The following is an 18,767-nucleotide window of genomic DNA, read 5'->3' on the forward strand; positions in this document are numbered from 1 at the left end:
TGTTCTTGGTGGCCATCTCATCATACTGGCATCTCCAAACCACTGCTGTCTTCCACTGAAACTAGGCTTCACCAATAGCCTCTCATAGGTTCTCTTCATGGTGCCAAGCCTCAGCTCCTTTGCATAATCCCTTTAATCCTGGTTCATTAATTGCAACTGAGGCTGTATCTTCACCTAATGCCCTTCAATGGCCTCTCACAGTGCCCTGCCTCAGCTGCTTTTCATGACCCCTTCATGCCTTCAAAACCAGTACCACCTGGGTGACTCTTACACATTACCAAGTTCAGCCACAGCACAAGGTACAACCTTGGCTATCTCTGGAACACAGCCTCTTTGTGCTCTCAGAAAATGCTTCCCAGAAGAGTTTTCTTCAATGATGCTGGTCTCTTCTTAATCACCACTCATTTCTTAGCTCCAGCTGACCAGCATCAATAGTCCAGTAATGCAAAGGCTTTGCTTTAGCAGTCCTGGTATCTTGTTAATCACAGCTGAGTCTTCAGCCACAGAATCTTCACAATCAAAACGGCAATGGCCCTGATATGAGTCTTTAATCTTCCCTCTGAAATTTCACAAGCCAGGCCTCCATCTTCTCCACTGCTCTCAACATTATCTTCCAAGCACCTACAGAATATTAGGAACTCTTAACATCCTAATAGCTCTTCTAGCTCAAAGTTCCAAAGTCCTTTCACAGTCCTCCCCAAAACATAGTCAGGTTGTCACAAGAATACCCAACTCCTGGTACCAATTTGTCTTACTCAGGATTTCTATTCCTGAACAAACATCATGACCAAGAAGCAAGTTGGAGAGGAAAGGGTTTATTCAGCTTACACTTCCACATTGCTGTTCATCACCAAAGGAAGTCAGGACTGGAACTCAAGCAGGTCATGAGCTGATGCAGAGGCCATGGAGGGATGTTACTTACTGGCTTGCTTCCCCTGGTTTGCTCAGCTTGCTCTCTTATAGAACCCAAGACCACCAGCCCAGGGACTGCACCACCCACAGTGGGCTGGGTCCTCCATTCTTGATCGCTAGTTGAGAAAATGCCTTACAGCTGGGACTCATGGAGGCATTTCCCCAATTGAGGCTCCTTTCTCTGTGATCACTTCAGCTTGGGTTAAGTTGACACACAAAACCAGCCAGTACAATCAGTAATGATAAAGGAGATTAAATCACTGATCTAATACTTCTTAATGGATAAGAGACTAGGACCTAATAGTATCTCCACCAAACACATAAAGGAGTCCTTACACTCTCCTTAAAACTTAGCCAGGGACTATTTCCAAACTGTTTCATGTAACATTACCATGAAACGAAAGCTAGATGAAGACTCTGAAGAAAAGAAAATGATAGATTACTATCCCTGATAAACAAGGAAACTTCCTCAGCAAATATCTGCAGAGCCATTTCAACAGCACGATAGTGAGATCGAACACCACGATCTGGAAAAGGTGTTCCTGGAGGCCAAAGATGGTTCAACGTCTACAAACCAAAACTTACCACAGCACTGAGCACATAATGAAGGGTAACTAACACAAGTATCTCTTCAGATATAGGCCAGTCATTGGTTCAAATTTAGCAAATTCATCATCTGTAGGACAAGGTCAAGGAGGACGTGCTTAAGGACGAGAAGTTACAAATGCTTCCTTGTCAAATATGAGGAGTGAGAAGAGGATACCCACTTCCCTTTTTATTCACTATAGTACTGGAAGGAAGGTCCTAGCTTGAACCCGTAGGCAAGATGCAGTCTGAGAAGGGAAAAGTAAATTCGTCTCCTGCTTACAAATGGCATCGTCTTGAATATAGAAAACCCTAAACATGTCACCAAAAATTGTTAGAATAAATGAATTCAGCACACGTGGAGAGCTTTGGGGGCTGCCTGGCAAGAATTTGACATTGGGCCAGGACAGAGAAGTAAAGCTCAGGCAAGAATGTGACTTTGGGCTAGGACAAGGAAGGAGGCTCAGGTATCTTGGTTTTCCTGATGAGTCCTTAGAAACAGCGATCACAGGACTTTATTTATTGCCTTGCTTGTTCCTTGACTATTTGTGTTTATTGTCTTGCTTGTTCCTTAGCCTAGGATTGACCTTATTACTTGCATGTCATTAAAATGGTATAAAAGCAGACTAGGAAAAAAATAAACCTGCCTCGGCCTCAGAACTGGCTGGGGTCATGCTACAGTGTTGTCTAATCGTCTTTTTTCTTTTCAATCCTCACTCCTGCCCTGGAGAACCTGTTGACTGCCTGAGCTGGCTTGGTCAAGCACAGTTGCAGGAAACAAACATCAATACGCAAACACTATGCGTGCTTTTACACACTTAACAATGAATGTGTTTCCAAATAAAATAAAATAAATGAGGAAAGCAATCCTATTTTAAAGTAGTGTAAAAATGCCTACTAATAAGCCTAATCAAAGCCGGTAAACATCCACACATTCAAAACTACAAAATACCACTGAGAAGTTTGCAGCGAGATTCCAATAAACGGAAACTATGTTCGTGGATGTCCTATAGAATTCTATGTTCATGGACTGGAAGAGTGGATATTGACCAAATGTCTATACAATTCAAAGCATTCAGAGAGTGCTGTCATAGCTGGCAAAACTCCAACGCCACTTCTCAGAATATTGAAAAGGTAATTTTGAATTTCTGTGGAGCCACGAAGAGTCCCAAATAAGTGAACCAATCTGAGTCAAAAGAACAAAACGGGAACTACCATGATGGTTTGTTTCTAAGGGATTGGGTATCATCCAATTCGCCAATGAGCAGACTCAAAGGGGATAAAAGAGAAGAAAGGAGAAAGCCACAGGTACCAGTGTTCCCTTCCCTCTGTTTCAAACTGCCTGAAGAAGTTTTCCAAGCACACACTCCTACTGCCATGAAGCTCTGCTTTACAATAGGCCCAGACATGTGAAGTCAAGTCACCCTGGGTTGAACCTTTTAAAAACACGAAAACCCCTCTCTTAAATCCTTTCTGCCAGGTATTTTGGTCACAGCAATTAAAAAAGAAAGAAAGAAAGAAAGAGAGAGAGAAAGAAAGAAAGAAAGAAAGAAAGAAAGAAAGAAAGAAAGAAAGAAAGAAAGAAAGAGAGAGAGAAAGAAAGAAAGAAAGATAGAGAAACTCCACAAGTGTTAGGCCAGGCGAGCTAGCTAATGTTTCTAATCTTAGCACTCAGTAGGTAAAGGAAGGAGCATTTGAAGTTTAAGGTCATTTCGCAGTTATAGAACAAATTTAAGGCTAGTTTGAGTTCCGTGAGACCTTGTTTCCAACAAAGAAACAAATGCACACAGTTTTGTCACTTTAACTTAGTAATTCTGGGGAAAGGGACTATTGACCAGAAATTACTTTGTAAGGAGAGACTGAACATGAATTCTGTTTTGCTGGATAAAGGAAAATTTTTCATTATATCGCCAAGGTTCAAGGCCAAATGGCTAGATAATTAAATACATAGTTCTTAACCCTGAGTCATGTGAATAAAAACAAAAACAAAACAAAACAAAAACCAATAGAATAGAATGTCCAGCATGTGTGAAGCCCCGGGCTTGACATACATACAGCAGGGCATAAACTAGTTGTGATGGCGTGTGCTTGCTATCCCAGCAGTCGGGAGGTAGAGACAAGAGGATTGTAAGTTGAAGGTCATCCTTGGATATAAAGTGAGTTCAAAGCCAAATTGGTACACATACTGTCTTGTCTTAAAATAATAGCAATATAACAAGAATGCAGCTTACACTCCCAGTCTTTGACAATAAGTCCCAAGACAGATGGCAATGACCCATTTTGACAAAAGCTATAAAGTTGCTGTTTTGATCACAAACATTATTTTCATCCTTACCACATTATCAAGCCAAATAAATTTCTATTGCAATAAAGTTATATTATATTAGGTTACAATTTAGAAATAGAGAGGTTACTAAATTTTCTCTAGAAGACAAAGAACTTGGGCGGAATAGGACTATTTCAGTACAAAGTAACCATGAGTATCCTAAATCAGCCTCTGCATATTTTTATTTTGTTAGCCGGGAGTTGCCATAGAAAAATAAATATTCTGGAAAAAAATTTGTGTAAGCAAGTCTCACATGTGGTTTCAAGCAAAAAGTCCCACTGTCGTTTTTGGTGAAAGAAAACCACTGTAATACTCCACCTCTCCCCCAGACTGTCTCAAGCCCTCTTTCCTGGCTGATAGACGGAGAGATAGCGGCAGGTCAGCCTTTCTCTTTGGCTGTCCCAGGTCTTCCCATGTCTCAAATGTCCGAGGTCAGACTCACTTGAAATAAGGCAAGAGTTGGAGTTCCTATCCAGCTCAACGTTCAGTGAAACTGAACACCGAAACAAAGCAGCTCAAAAAGTGGGAAGCAAAAACTAGGAAGGGTTGAAAAGAGTGGTGTACCAGCTGGGCTAAGATAAAAAAGGGTGTTTGAAAACAGGTGGCAAACGATTAAAAATACCAGGCTCACTGGGGTTAATTAAGAATGACAGGGGCAGCTGAACAAGGTCCGTGAGGGTAGGGTGGAATTAAGCTCAGCTTACATGGCCAAGGGACTCCAGACTGACCAAGCGCATGCGTGCGTGCGTGCGTGCGTGCGCGCGTGCGTGCGTGCGTGGAGTGTGCCCCATCTTAATGGAGAGCTGCAGGGTGAAATTTGCCATCGATCGGCCTTTCTCCTTCATCTGACATCCCACAGCTCTCACTGTGGGCAAAAAAAGGCCCAGGTTGATGTTGGGGCAGCTTGGAAAACAGGAGGAGAAAGTCTCAGTCATCAGCACAAGATGAAGAGATCTGTTCTTAGGCAAAACTCTGTTCGACTTAGTACTTCAATGTCATTTCAGATGAATGGTTTTACTCCTTGCAACTTCAAGTCACTTTAGGAAAGTTTCCATAGGTGCCCAATGAGCCTTGCCCTGTCACCAAGTCAGCGTCAGATGTTACTTTTTGTGAACTTCTGGTTTACTTTTCTAAAATTGTTTTCCTTTTTGTCGTTGTTGTTTGTTTGTTTGTTTGTTTTTAAAGTGAAATCTCCCAAAATTTGGGAAAGTACTTTGAAAACAGTAAGTTACTGTATAGATGGTATGTATTAGCTTATGAATTTATTATCCTTTGCCTACAGCACTGTGGCTTGGTATTCTAGGGACCAACTGGGTTTTCAGTTTTGATAAAAATAAAGAAAAAAAACCCTCACTTTTTCATTTGGTAGGGGTGAAAATTCTTACAAGAGGATTCCAGCCTTACAAGGAGTTCACTTGTAGGTCAAGTTGAAGCCCCAGTTGGCGATTTCTTCTGCCCTGTGTTGGGAAGGCAAGGCTGTGCACACAGCCATCTGAGGATGCTCTCTATTACTTCTAGAGCCCTGATCTTGGAAACGAAGCTAAAGGAACATTTGTGTTGTATTTCCTTGAACAGAAATGCATCTAAAAAAAAAAAGACACAATGAAATTAAGTGTCAAGGTCAGCTGATAGACAAAGAATTAAATAAAATTATCAAAGAGGTCAAGATAAAAATAAAGTAAATAATTTAAAGTTAAAATTTAATGCCCAGGAAAACAGTCACTGTAGTGGAAAAGACCTTTCCGTGCCTGTGCTTTGCTTATGGGATTTTGACCAAGCCCAGATGGAAGGCATAATTTTTTAAAGTGTATCTGTACTGATCACATATAAATTTTTCTCTTTGTTGTTCATTATTCTTTATATAATACGTCATAGCAACTATCGGCAGAGTATTTCCCTTGTTTGAGAGATTATGATCTGAACTGATTTCAGAAAATATTGTGTAAACTACCAGTGGTAGGAGGAAGCCATCCACAGTCCTCCACAGCTCTGCAACAGCTGAGGACCGTGAATGTGTGCGTTCGTGTGTGTGTGTGTGTGTGTGTGTGTGTGTGTGTATGTGTGTGTGTATGTGTGTGTGTATGTGTGTGTGTATGTGTGTGTGTATATATATACATATATATTTGTGTGTATACATATATGTATGTGTATATATATACGCATATATATGTGTGTATGTGTGTGTGTATGTGTGTGTGGTGTGTATGTATGTGTGTGGTATATATATATAATATATGTGTGTGTGTGGTGTGTATGTGTGTGTTGTGTATGTATGTGTGTGGTATATATATATATAATATATGTGTGTGTCGTGTGTATGTATGTGTGTGGTATATATATATACGTATATATATGTGTGTGTGTGTGTGGTGTACGTATGTGTGTATGTGTGTATATATATGTGTGTATGTATATATATATGTATACACGTATGTGTGTGAAATAGTTTAAGAAACATATATAGTAAAATATGTATAGTAGAATTTAACTACTACATGGACTAAACTATGGAAAATATTAAAGACCCCAGACACTTCCCAATATCTCCTTCTTGTCAGTACCCCACATAAGGAAGAATTATCTAACTTGATTCACTATAAGCTAATTTTTATTGTACTTCAACTTCATATAGTCACTTTGTAGGTACACTTTTAGATTATATCTAAGTTCTTTTATTCACATTTTTCGTGAGACAGTTTGTTGTAAATAGCAACAGATGATTCTTTTTCATTGTTTGTTGGCTTTCTATCATATACAAATGCAAATATTAGTATACTCTACTATGGGTAAAAATCTAGACGAGCTTCCCTTTGGAGAAAATGTTTATACGGCTGTCATTTGTGAATATATTTATTTTCTTAGGTAGGAGGTTCTATACTTTTACCACGATAGGTCAAATAGTAAAGTTATTTCGATTTCTGCATTAAATATGGTCTCACAGTTGCCCAAGAATGTTACTTTAAAACTTATCACTGGATAATATGAAAACAAATGGCTGTGTCTCAATAAAACTTTATAGAGTGCAAAGCTGCAGATCTCAGCTTGCTCTGGTCACTTTGCTTGGCTGTTAGAAAATGCTGTATTTAATGATGGTTGTATGTTTGCCCATTGCCATATTAATATATTTTCTCACCAGCAGTAAACGAGAACTCTCCATCTTGTTTTGAACAATTTAAAAATTGCTCCTTTGCCCCGGGGCCATGCTCTGACCGCTCTCAGTTTAGCTCTAAGATTGGCTGCTGCTGGCCTCACCACCAATTTGCCTGTTCCTCCTGGCTACTAGCTTTGCCGAGCTGCCAGGAACTGCCTCGACTGCTCTCTTTCTCCTCCTGCCCACCTTAGCCCCTCAGATGGGAAACACTAGACAGTTTTATTATTTTTAAACTAGCCAGATAACGCAGTGGCTGGGTGAAGAATCTCCTGCCGTAATCTAACACAGGCTAACAGCTAGCCTATTCCAGCCAACCACTGGTAGCGGAAGCCACCATTTCCGGCCACACAAGATCTTTCATGGCTGTTACGTGCCTCCCATTCCAAAGCCGGGCCAGAAAGACCTCCGCTTTCCCTGTGCCCCTTCTTTTCTTCCTGAGACCGGGAAATCCCACCTTTCCCCCTTCCTTCAGCAGTTAACTTGTCTTCTTTATTGACACAACCAAGAACCAATCAGCTCCTCCCCCTTCACCATCTTTACCAACTACTCTCAGACATCGCTACAGACTGAAAAATAACATATTTCCTCCCATTTAGAATTTAGCATCATCATTGCTTTAGCAGCAAAATGTTTTGCTTTTTCTTCTCTAGGAAGTCAGGATGCTTCCTGTTATTGATGCCTCCCGTTCCTGCAGTCGGAATAGCCCTGACTTCTGACTGTCCTTATCTGGTACTTTATTTTGGTTGGCCTTTGGAAGACTCAAGCTGACTGGTGCTAAACTTAGTATTGTCACTTTTCGTTTTAGATTGTGTGTGTGTATGTATGTATGTATGTATGTATGTATGTATGTATGTATGCATGCGTGTATGCATGTGTGAACAAGAGGGAATGCCTGTGGACACCAGAAGTTATCAGACACTTTGTGAGCTGTCTGCCATGGGTGCTGAGAACCAAACTTCAGGCCCTAGGAAGAGCAGCAAACATTATTAGCCACAGAGACATCTGTCTAATCTCCATAAATTGTCACCATTGTGTCTCACTTCTTCATCTGTGGAAAGGAGTTAGCAATATCTGCCCTGGATATTTCTCTGGGTGCTTGTGATAACAAATACAGCCATGGAAACAAATAAATTTAGAGGGAGGTGACTCTCGCTTAACAGCTGAAATGCCATGTTCTGAAGCAGGATGCAAGCGAGACATTAACAGGAACATAAAACTGCTGACCGAGGCCATCTTCTAAAGATCATGACTGAGTATTTTAGGAAGTGTTCTTCTGGGATTGTTTTTCTCTGCCTTTATACTGGCTCTCACCCAGCCTTCTAGCTGGGATTGGGCATTCGTACTACTCTAGAACATGGCAGGATCCTAACCGAAACACTGGGTGATAATGCGTGATCCCATTTCCTGATCCTAGGCTGAATATATCAAGAATTCAATCTAACAAGATACGTAAGCAGAATGTTACAAAGTCATCGGTTATCATGACCAGAGGATTATAAAGAGACAGTGGGAGGCCTCTGCATTTGTTTTTTGTTTGTTTCTGGTTTTTAAGATTTAAAAACTTGTCACTGTCTTCAGACACACCAGAAGAAGGCATCAGATCTCATGGCAGATGGTTGTGAGCCACCTTGTGGTTTCTGGGAATTGAACCCAGGACCTCTGGAAGAGCAGTCAGTGCTCTTAACCACTGAGCCATCTCTCCAGCCCTGCATTTGGTTTTATATCATGTGGTTTTAACTGTTCTCTTAACACAGGGGCTTTTGAGTCACAGTCAGGCCTTGGCATCCATAGACCTCTGGGACCCCTGGGTGGATTCCAGGACCTCCTGTGAATACTGAAATCAATGAATTCTCAAGAGTCCTGCATTAAATGGCATGATAGTCGCATGCTACTCGTGCACATCTTTCTGTGCACTTTAAATCATCTGGGTACCGCTCATACATTCTGGTACAATGCAAACTTGATGCAAACAGCCCCTTCCCTGCAGAGCTCTGAGAATTATCTAGGGAATGTGAATGAATGTGTTCAGTACAGAGGCAGCCTAGTTTTATGAATATTTTCCATCTTCTGTTGCTTGAATCTGCTGAGGCAGACCTCGAAGATATAGGATGGTAATTGTGTTAGATGGCATTAGGGATTGGCAGTGGAAGTAGATGACAATATCAGAAATAAATGACTGACGACTGCCTACAAGTAGGCATCGAATCTGTTTGCTTCGCTGTGCCTGTCTACCTTTCCCTGAGGCTGAGCAGAGGAAGGTAGCTTGAGGAGTGGAGGAGCCTGACCTGAAACTGGTTTCTTCAGCGACTACTGCTGACAGACAGGAATATCCAAGTGACCCAGTCAGGCTGATTGGCATCCAAAGTACAAATATAACACAATTCAAAAAGAACATGGAAATGAACTTTGAGAGAAAGATGTGGAACAGATTGTTAATATTTCCCTACTTAAAATGTATGAAAAGAAATAGCTGCATTTCTTCAGGCTTATTAAAAGTTAGGGATGTTCATGGACTGTATTTTCTAAGACACAAGCCTACAGCTTTTCCTTTAAAAGCAAATATAGGACATTTCATAGGGAGAAATGTTGGCAAAGGTTCAGAGCCTAAAATTATAATACAGCTTGCAAAGAAATGCTTTTGGAACTGAACTCAGCACACTTGAGGACCTGGGTTCCAACCTTAGCCTGGGGGAGGAGGAGGGGAGGGAAGGAGAGGGAAGGAAAAGGGGAGAGGAGGGGAGGAGAGGGGAGGGAACAGGAAAGGACAAGAGAAGACAGTATAGGGCAGGATAGGACAGGATAGGACAGGAGAGGGCATGACAGGACAGGACAGAAGAGGAGAGGACAGGAGGGGAGAGGACAGGACAGGACAGGAAAGGAGAGGACAGGAGAGTTGATTTAAAGAGAAATTTCTACCACTTGGGAAGTCACATTGTAAATAGGATTTATGTTCCACTAGAGGCAGCCCACGGACACAGGGTGTCACGTTTAACCTATAGCATTTAGGACTGACCCTGTGGGTGGCAGGAAGGAAGAGGAGTGCCCTTGGCATTCTGCAAAGGATGGGCTTTGAACTATGGCCAGCAGAGAGGTTGAATTCTTAGACTGCTCAACCACAGGACTGTGTGGCGAAAACGGGGATTTCCACTTTCAAAAATAGCACAACTTCAGTTAGGTTTGAGATGGCCTTTTTGGGAAGTTTCTTATATTTAGGTTCACCACCCCCACCCCAATCATGTCCTTTATAGCCTGTCTACAGCACAGCACAAGTTCTCAGATTCTCAATGACCTAGTTTACCTCAAGTTTCAATTTGCAATCGAGTTGTTTTCCTAGATGTATAAAGCAAACCATGGAATTGACAATCAATCAATCAATAAATAAAAAATAAAAACACGGTCAAAGGGGGAAAGTGACCAGGGACTTTTGTTCTTCAGACTTCTCTCTACTTTCCAAATTGCACATAAAGAAGAGATTATAGGTGGGGTCAGTGAGGTTGGACGCCCTGCTGGCTTAGTTTTAAAAGCTGAAAAGTTTCAGCCTAGAGCCAGTTTGCCACAGGGCCCTCCACCTAATGATTATTGTTTGCACAAATTGCAAAAATAGAATCACGAAAAATCAATCCTATAATGAGCTTTTCTTTTCTTTTTCTATTCTTTCCCTTTCTTTTACTTTTTTCTTTTATTTATTTATTTTTTGCTTAAAAAAATAAAAATCTACATAAAGATTGGAAGCATGGGGCTGAGGTGTCCATGTGGAAAGGTCGGTTTTCAAAGACTTTGCCTAGAGCTGAGCTGAGCTGTCTCTCAGGCCAGCATTCCTTGCTCTGCTGGCTTACCCAGGGCAGTCCCAGAGGAGAGGTGAGGTTGTGTATCATGCTGGGTTTAATTTTGGATTGAGGGAGACATACAGTCTTCCTAATCAGGGGTCATTTCTCCACTGGTCTCCCTGTCAAATGACTTTTGGTTGTATTTTGTTTTGTTTGAGGCAGGGCCTTGGTTATGCAGCCATGACTGGCCTGTCACTCTATGTTGTTCAGGATGGACTGAAACTCTCAGCATTCCTCCTGCTTCAGCTTCCTAAGTTCTGGGGGTTACATCATAAGCCATATGTCTGTCTTCTGAAAATGACATTCAGGACACTTTTAGCATGCTCTAGAATCCACACTTTGCAACACATGGAAGAGAACCAGGGGCACAAAAAAAAAAAAAAAAAAGACACTTCCTTTCTCATGGCATTTGTAGAAGCAGAATCTGTCACTTCCAAATCAGAAGAAAGATAGAGAAGCCTTTCTTGCCTGCTGGTTGAAGTCCATGACAGATCTTCAAACATCTTAACTCTTGGGCTTGAAATGACCAGATTTCTGTTCGGGTGCCATTTCTTTCCCATGTGTCTCTTCAGCTATCACAATTTCATTTCCCCCCTCTCTACCTCCCCAGCTTACCAATCCTGAGGTAGCGTAAGCAGGAAGGGTGAACCTTAGATCACCTTCCTTCCCCGAGGAGTGGAATTGCAGTACAGCCAGGGGCTGCGCCATCACTGAGCATGAGCATCTCAGGTGAGAGCATGGGAAATCCTTCTCCTCTCACCCGAGCTTACTTTTCTTGTAGCGTCCGATTCCTTTCCCAGGTGCATTTCAGGATGTTGACCAGTGCATCTGTTAAGCTACTCCGGATATAGGAGGGATGGAAGGGAACCTAGGTGTACTTTTAAGAAGCCTTCCAGATTCATTTGTTCACAGTAATGGCCACAGAGCTGGTCCCCCACAGATACAAACGGAAATCTGTTCAAGGTGTCTCACTTTCTTAATGCAGAGTGTCAGCAGGTGGTTACTGGCAGGTGGCAGGTGTCGGGTCCCGAAGCTGGACCCCACTCCCACTTTTTGTTTGTTGGTTTTTTGCTTTTGTTTTTTTTTGTTTGTTTGTTTGTTTGTTTTTAGCTCAACTTTATTGAGGCAAAGTGGGTTTGGTTTTGCTTTTTCCCAGAATGCCTCTTATCTCATGTATGAAGCAAGTGTTGATGGAGACAGAACAAAACAGGACATCTGGGCAGTTTGAAGAACTAAACACCCAACCTGAAAAATGAGGGGCGGGGCGGGGTGAGGCCAATCCTCCTCAGGCCCAGGACTTTCAAGGGGTGCTTGGCTTTGCGGAACTGAGATAGAAGCTGGAAACTGAGGAAACAGGAGGAAAGGTAAAGCCAATGACAATCACTCTTTGGTGCCATCACAATGTCACCTAGGCAAGTCGTTTTGCCCTCCCTGGCCTGGGATTCTTTCTTCCAATATTGGAAATGAATGCCTCCATAGTGACTAAGTACCTCACAAGTTTACGTACTTTAATAAAAATTGTTCTTATCAAGCTTCCAATCAACACCAGAACACTCTGGAAGGGAAGTAATAAGGGGGTTAATGATGGGAACAGGAAAAAAAATCAGGCCTCTAATCTGTGAGGAGAAGCAGTGTGAAGTGGTCGGGGTAGCTCAGCTATCACAGATCCCCTGACCTGACAAAGGACCATTCTGAAGTTTTCTCTGCCATGTAGCGTAAAGCAGGATGATGCTAGGACCTGCTGCTTTGGATGTTGGAATACGGAGGCTGAACTGAGATAAGGAATAGGCAGACTTTAAGCTCAGTACCTGGCCTGTGCGCAGGAATGGCTGGGTGCTGGTGTTAAAGACGAAGAGAACATACATTAGGCAGGAAGAGAGCACACTGAAGACTTTTGAGGACATTGTCGCTTGGGGAATCCCTGTGTTCTACACAAGCAAAGAAGCAGCCAGTGTGGGTCAGAAAGACCATGATGAAGGGAGAATCTCAGAAACAGAGTCCCACGGCCTGTGTAGCAGCTGTTGCGGTTTAAATCTCGGCTCACTTCCAGACGAAGCACACCAAGCCGACATGGTTCCACGTGGAGGGAGGCGCTTAATGAGAGAAGACGAGGAGAAGACGGGAGGAGTAAAGGCCAGCTATGGGCACGTGGGGAGAAGTGGGGATGGGGAGAGAAGGGACAGGGACAAAGAGGGCATGAGAGCAGAGAAGAGTAAGGGCAAGAGAAAGAGGAAGGGGCAAGCAGTTCTTTTTATAGTCCCGCATACCTGACTGTTGCCAGGCAACTGTGGGGCAGAGCATACCTGGCTGTTGCCAGGCAACTGTGGGGGTGGAGCTTAGACAGAATACCAGCATCCCCGAGTTTTGGTTTAATTAAAAAGAAAAATTAGAAAGGTGATGGTGGAGCAGGAATAGGGTCGTCGTGATCTCTAACTACTTCCTGCTTGCTTTGGGGCGACGTGTCTCTAGGGAACCTAGAAAAATGGGTGTGGGATGTTTGTCCAGTATTAGGAGTTGGCTGTTTCCTTGTTGTCCAGGGTCTGTTGAACCATCTGAGGACAGGTCAGAAGGAACAGGTCCAATAGAAGCATCTGTGTCTGTGAGAGGAGATTGAACATCATGGTAGAACATGCACACACACACACACACACACACACACACACACACACACACACACACTTAGGTAGAGAATAACATTAAGTGCATTTGGGAGAAAAGAAATTTTTCCCTTAGATGTACATTTGAAACCCAGAGGAATCCCACCTTTTGGAATAGGTAATCAGTGGTAACTTTGGGCAGATGTGCTAATCTGGGTGGAGTCTATTTGGTCCATGAGAGGTAGGTCTGAGTGAGTTTCCTGTAGTTTATAAGTTTACAAAAGAGATAGCAACATGAGTTAACAACATGAACCTTCTTTACGATAAGCTTTTTGTGGAGCAGAAGGAAGAATTTGTCCTACAGAACATGTCCTGGATGTCTTAAAACAGTTTGCCACGACAAAAAGACAGATAGAGAAAGCAGTTTCCAGACCCTATTTGGAAAGACTGTTTAGCAACAGAGGGGTTCTGGACCTCCCAGACTCAGGGGTCTACCTGAGAAGCTGGTAAAGGAAGCAGCATGTCCGTGTTAGTAGGTTGACTGGCCAGAAGAAGCAGAAGGGCTGCAGGCGAGCTTGAGTTTGGGCAAATGGGTAGAACACAACAGAGGTTCCCATCTTAGCTAGAAGATCCCTTTCCAATAAGGGGACAGGGCATGTTGACACTACCAAAAAGGAATGGGTGAGAGGTACACCCCTAAAAATGTAACTAAGCGGTTGGGTTTGGTGAGAAAGGTAAGGTTACCCTCCCCTAGCCCAACAATGGGGAAACAGGAGAGAGAAGTGGGTCCCCAAAACTCCATTAGGACTGAGTAAATGGCCCCAGTGTCCAAGAGGAAAGAGATGGGCTGCCCACATACCATGATGGTTACCCAGAGCTCTGCTAGTGATGGCATTGACCAGGTCCAGGGAACTCAGGCCCCTTCAGTCATCCATAGCTAAGCCTAGAAGATTCCCCTGGAGGGTTATCTGGACGTGATGTCCGCCTGTCCTGTGCAACATGAGGGCAATTGACAGGCCAGTGTGCCTCTTGATGGTCCCTTGACTTGCAGAAGTTAGAGCAAGACCTTGCCCAGTAATCTTGTTGACCACATTTGTAACAGGAACCTGGTGGTCTTCTAGCCCTAGAAGACCAGGCGTTCTGGGCAGTGGCTGAGGCTGGTCGGACAGCCTTCGCCAGCATATGGTATTTTGTCTGTGAGCCTTCTCATCTCTCCCATGGTACACTTTAAAGACCAGCGCCAAAACTTCTGCCTGTGGAGTTAGCCCCCTGCAACGCACCCCCCTCCCCGGCTTTTTAAATTGTCCTTTATGTCGGGGTAGCTCTGGGAAAAGAAATAGGTCATCAGAAATTGCTTACCTTCTGGATTTTCAGGGTCCAGGTTAGTGTATTGTAATAAAGCCTTTGTAAGGCATTCTAAAACTTGGGATGGGTTTTCCTGTTTTTTCCTGGATAACCTCTTGTAGTTTTTCAAAACTCACTGGTTTTAAGACTGCCCTGCAAATATAGCCAGGACACAGGTCATGAATCCATCTCTGGCTAAAATACCACCTGTGGAACTATAATTCCCTCAGGGATCTTGGTCAGGTACTGCCTCAGACCAAACTGGGTATGTTCCTCTGCATGCATTCTCACCTGCTCCCAAACTCACCTGTGTTCCTCCGGAAGTAAATTATTAGTAAGGATCCTATGTTAAGACAGGGTAGGAATGAAAAAATCTGCAAAGCAAGGGAGAGGCACGAGCACATGTGCGCAGGCATGCGCAGCTGAGGCTCTGGTGCACAGGTGGCGGTGTGAGCACTCTGGAAAAGACAGCGTGAAAGCTGTTTTTCTCAAGGCTGTGGCGGGCTGAACACAGGAGCAGAGTCCCAGACAGAAAGAGAGAGTTCATTTGCATGGGGTCTTAGCAAGCAGAATCCCTGGCAGGGTACAAAGGTCAGTGCCAGATTCTCTTTTCCTGCTGCTGAGAACCAGGGGTTGCAGTGGCAGGCAGAGCACAGAAGCCCCACTCGAGAGACTGTGCCAAGTGTAGGGGTCCCACAGTCATGGGAAAGCTAGTCTCACAGACAGAGTCCCTGGCGGATGCAAGGGACAGGGCCAGACCTGCTTTTCACAGGGGGGGCAAAGACCGATAGACCCATGGGTGAGACTAGGGACTATTAATCGCCCCGACCAGTGCTGGGGCTACACTCAGAGCTGGTGCTCCCGAGCCAGAGAGCAGTTTGTCCGGGTTGGACCTGGCATTTTCAACTGTCTCAAAAGGGGGGGGGGGAGAGGGGAGAGGGAAAAAATCTCACCCAAGGGAAAAGGTCCTAGATTGTGTGTCAGTGAAAGGATCCATCCCCAGGGGCAGCATGGGGGTAGCTCCAAGAATGCTCTCCTGAGACCATGTATACACCATGGAAAGTCAAGCTCTGAGGTATAGAAAGGCCACAGAGGTCGAATAGGTACCGCTCACCAGCACATGCTTGAAGAGGGCCCTCTCCTTGGCAGGCAGCTGCATGCAGGGCATCATGGGGAAGGGGAGACCTGCTGGACTGACCAGCTAGTACCCGGGACACAGGTTACCTCAGCGGGATGCCACGGGAAGCGAAACACAGAGAGGGGTTAGAACGAAGGTAAATGAATGTTTGGATATAAAAGAACCTCCTTCCATTTACCAGACTGCTGGCAGTGATTGTGAAGATACCGTAAAATTGAAGAATTTAGTGGCCATTTTGAACCATTGTCCTGAGTCCAGACAGTATTGCAAGGGTGTATCAGTTTGATGTCCTCTTAGAGTTTTTAAATTCTCCAGAAAACATAAACTGGAGATATGTTTGAAGACAAGAATTGCTCACTGGGGGAGTTAACCAGTCATCCTAACCCGCGCCCCAGGAGGATTTACTGGTAACAGTACCACTCTGCCAGGCCAGGTGTCTGAGTCATCACTTATACTCCTGGAGGCCATAAACGTCCGGTCCTGGAAGCCCCCAGAAAGCGTTCCTACCCAGGCCTGGGATTTTCCGATCCGCTTCAAGAGTCTGGAGGGGAGGGGAGCAATGAAACACTTCCAAGGGAATCTCCGCCCAATGATCGAAGTTCTATCTTGTATGTTAGCTAGGGGTTACTTTTAATCCTATGAAGGCTGGCCAGGCCCTATCTGAGAAATCAGGCTCCTCCTTGCCAACCGGAATAAACCTACCAACGTGCCGGTGTTTGTGCAGGGTGGCAGCAGCACGCATCTCCATTCCTTCCCTCCACGGCATCGGCATCGGGTGAGCCCAGGGTGAACTGGGGGCTGGCGGGTGATGCAGTAGGAGTGGCAGGTGAGCGTGACTCCATCCCTCCACACCACACCCTCGAGGATCTGCCAGCCAAGGTCCCAGAGCTGCGGGGCAGTGAAGGCACACAGTTGGAAGGGCCTATTCTCCGCAGTGATGGCCGGGCCATGTAGTCACAGGGAGATCAATCACCACGTACGGTCACCAATGTTGGGGTTTAAATCTCGGCTTGCTTCTAGACAAAGCACACCAAGCCAACACAGTTCCACCTGGAAAGGTTTAATGAGAGAAGAAGAGTAGAAGACGAGAGGAGTAAAGGCCGGCAATAGGCACATGGGGGAGGTGGGGGATGGGGAGAGAAGGGACAGGGACAAAGAGGCCATGGGAGCAGAGAAGAGTAAGGGCAAGAGAAAGAGAAGGGGGCAAGCAGCCCCTTTTATAGTCAGGCATACCTGGCTGTTGCCAGGCAACTCTGGGGCGGAGCATACCTGGCTGTTGCCAGGTAGCTGTGGGAATAGAACTTAGAATACCAACAGCACGGATCACCATATTGGAGGATAAAGACAAATAAAGATGCAGATATACTGACTACATCTTTATTTTAAAAAATCATGCTTTTCATTATGGATTTGAAAAAGCCTATTTTTATTTATGTATTTTTAATTCTCTAGAGCTGGAGTTACAGGCGGTTGTAACCTACTCGATATGGCTCCTGGGAACCAAACTCCTGTCTTCTGAAGAGCATCAAGCATTCAGAACCACTGAGTCACCTCTCTTGCCCCTCATCACAGATTAGAGTATTAATTTCTATTTTTAAATAACCAAGTAAACGCTATTCTTCAAGATCACTGAACTTCGAGCCATCTTTTCCAATTCTGAGCCCGCGGCAAGCAGTTCATTAGCCTTACCCTTGTCTCAGGCCTACTCAAAACAAAGAGCTGATTTGTTTAGCTCTCAGAAACCAACTCCACAATAGAAATGGTAGTAAATTACTACAGACAGCTCAGATCCACCTAAATGATTGCAACTATAATAAAAGAAGGGAATGTGTCCCTTTGACTCGTGACTTTGGAAGGAATTTGGTGTACAAGAACTTCTGCTACCCATAACCGTTAGTCTAGAATCCCAGGCATAAGAAGACTTGGAGAGGGACCATTGGGCTGTTTTGTGGGCTTGAGCAAGAGGGGTGTATCTGTTAGCTGTTTTCATCCCAGTGGTCAAATACCTTATAAAAATAAATTAAGGGAAGCAAGGTTGTGTTTGATGTGTACATTTTATTTCTCTACCATGGTTTAAGAGACCTCAGTTCTATCTTTATGGCAGATGTGCGCTAGGATAGAGGCTACATCAAGAATTCTTACACTTAATTTCCTTCCAAAGTCATGAGAAAAAGGGACACATTCCCTTCTCTTATTGTCGCTGTAATTGTTTAGGGGGATTGAGCTATCTGTAGTAAGTTGCTAAAATTTCTATTATGGAATTAGTTTTGAGGGCTAATTGGCTTTCTACATTTCCCCTTGTAATTCCACTTTATTCTCTATCCCCACATTCAAGCTAGGTCTTCCCTCTTTTAAGTTATCCTTTCTGGAGATAATCTCGCAGACGCACATATGAGTGTGCTTGCGACTATTCAGTAATGCAAACTGACAAGACAAGGAAAGTTAACTGTCTTAAGGATAGCCGGGAGTTCAGCCAGCTCCAAGTCTTGTTTGTTCAAAAAAGGAAACATGTATTTGTGTAGAACACCAGGTATTTGGTACTTTAGGTTTTGTCTGGAGGAAGACAGGGAAGCAATGTTGTACAAAGATGCTCTGACAATTGATAAACTTTTACACGGAGAATCTCTGCTTTCGGACATTGCTAAGAGAAGAAACAGCTCCCCAGTAGAATAGGAGGAAAGAAAAAAGAATGGTTCAATGTTCCTGAGGGTACAGGGAAAATAGATTCCCTGAATACTGCATATTACATCACATTTCTAAGATAGGGATTGTGTTTGTGTGTCTGGTGGGTAGAGTATGGTATGGAAGGGAAAAGGAAGTCAGAGAGAGAGAGAGAGAGAGAGAGAGAGAGGAAAGAGAGAGATTATGAAGGTAGCTCATATGTGAA

The 18,767-nt window shown here is 43.8% G+C and overlaps 1 long non-coding RNA gene across 1 annotated transcript; it reads right to left on the reverse strand.

Annotated features, from left to right (window-relative positions):
- Window positions 1–3,987: 3,987 nt before the first annotated feature.
- On the reverse strand, window positions 3,988–17,435 carry LOC134482579 (uncharacterized). The gene is made up of 2 exons (XR_010058852.1): window positions 12,610–17,435; window positions 3,988–5,406 (listed from the first exon to the last, which is right to left on the reverse strand). It is a non-coding gene; the product is annotated as an uncharacterized LOC134482579 (long non-coding RNA).
- Window positions 17,436–18,767: the final 1,332 nt, after the last annotated feature.

The sequence above is a fragment of the Rattus norvegicus genome, chromosome 1 (assembly GCF_036323735.1).
Source record: "Rattus norvegicus strain BN/NHsdMcwi chromosome 1, GRCr8, whole genome shotgun sequence".
Lineage (NCBI taxonomy): Eukaryota > Metazoa > Chordata > Mammalia > Rodentia > Muridae > Rattus > Rattus norvegicus.